The sequence below is a fragment of the Lathyrus oleraceus genome, chromosome 5, assembly GCF_024323335.1.
Source record: "Lathyrus oleraceus cultivar Zhongwan6 chromosome 5, CAAS_Psat_ZW6_1.0, whole genome shotgun sequence".
NCBI lineage: Eukaryota > Viridiplantae > Streptophyta > Magnoliopsida > Fabales > Fabaceae > Lathyrus > Lathyrus oleraceus.
In genome coordinates this window covers 198,270,429-198,272,205 of record NC_066583.1, presented here as the reverse complement: position 1 = coordinate 198,272,205, position 1,777 = coordinate 198,270,429, and the positions used below count along the sequence as shown (strand labels likewise).

General features: G+C 39.7%; 1 non-coding gene across 1 annotated transcript; it reads left to right on the top strand.

Moving 5' to 3' along the window:
• Window positions 1-680: 680 nt before the first annotated feature.
• LOC127089114 (small nucleolar RNA R71) lies at window positions 681-787 on the top strand. Its single transcript, XR_007790890.1, has one exon. It is a non-coding gene; the product is annotated as a small nucleolar RNA R71 (small nucleolar RNA).
• The last annotated feature ends 990 nt before the right edge of the window (window positions 788-1,777 follow it).

Genomic DNA, 1,777 nt, shown 5'->3' with positions numbered 1-1,777 from the left:
TTATCTGATCAACCTTGGTTCCTAATTGTGTTATCAATTCGTTTACTTGAATGTTCTGGTTTAGGAATTCTTTATTTTGCTGAGTCTGGCTCGATATAAAGCTCTTCATGATCCTCTCAAGGTTAGACTTCTGAGGCATAACTTGCATAGGTTGATTTGGTTTTGGGGCTTGATAACCTTGCGGTCTCTGAGGTGCATGATTTTGGATAGGGTTCTGGTTTTTATAGGAAAAATTCGGATGATTCTTCCATCTAGGGTTGTAAGTGTTTGAAAATGGGTTACCTTGGGCGTAATTCACTTGGTCGGTGTTCAGGTCATTTACAAGGTTACACTCCGCCGATTCGTGTCCTTTAGATCTACAAAGTTTGCACTCTGTGTGGACTACTTCTACGGTGTGAGTGTTTGTAGACATATGTTCTATCTTAAGGGCTAAAGCGTCCATTTTCGCCTGCATCATGTCTAGAGAGCTTATCTCATGTATTCTACCTTGGGTCTCCTTTTTCTCTATTGATGCTCGTTCAGTTCCCCATTGGTAATGGTTTTGGGCCATATCCTCAATTAGGTCACAAGCTTCAGGATAAGGTTTGTTCATCTGAGCGTCACCTGCGGCAGCGTCGATGCTCATCTTGGTGTTATAATGGAGTCCATTATAGAAGGTATGAATGATCAGCCATTGTTCTAGGCCATGGTGTGGACAGACTCCTAATAGCTCTTTATATCTCTCCCAAGCTTCAAAAAGCAATTCTCCTTGGTTTTGAGTAAATCTAGTTATTTGGTTTCGAAGAAAAACAGTCTTACTAGGGGGAAATATCTAGCAAGGAATACTCTCCTAAGGTCTTCCCAGGTAGTTATTGAGTTAGCTGGAAGTGAATCTAACCATGAACATGCTCTATCCCTGAGGGAGAAAGGAAATAATTTTAAACGGATCACATCAGGTGAAATGCCGTTAGATTTAAAGGTGTCGGCTAGTTGGATAAAAACTTTTAAATGTTGATTCGGGTTCTCAGTAGCGAGATTCGCGTATTGGTTTTGTTGCACTAATTGCAACAAAGACGGTTTTAGTTCGAAATTGTTAGCAGGAATAAGGGGGTTTACTATACTCGAACTAGGTTCCTCGTCAGAGGGTTGGGCAAATTCCTTAAGAGGTCTCTGGTCGCGATTCTCGGCCATAGCTTTCTTAATTCGAATGAGTAAGAGACGTGTACGAGTATAACGTTCGGGTTTCGCTAAAGGATCTACTAAATTTCCGATACTACGGGTTCTTCGCATTTACCGGCCAATAATGCCTTAGTCTAGACGATGTAACAACAGGGTACGAAATTTGACGAAGTTGGTCCCCGGCAACAGCGCTAAAAACTTGATCGGTGAATTCGTAAGTGCACGAATCGCGTCAGAGTAATATAAAAGAATATCGATCCCATAGAGACCAAATCGTCAATCTATCGATTACTATCGTTACGGTGTTTATCTAAGGTGGTATAAAAGAGATATTGGGTTTGCAAAACAACGGTAAATAATAAATGCTGGTAAAAACAGGTTGAATGTATTTCACGTCTGTTAAGTGATGTTTCGATTGTCTAAATAGATCTACTTATGAGGCAATATTTTCTACTCTTGAAAAGAATCCATTTAACAGGAACTGTCACTTTTGCGTATTCAGAACCGAGTTTACCCTTAAATTAAGGCCTTTTATTGTCACTTACAAAAGGTGCGCAGAATGCTAAAGTAGTAAACTTATTTTTAAGAAATAAGACTCATAAACTTAGTTGAAAATTGA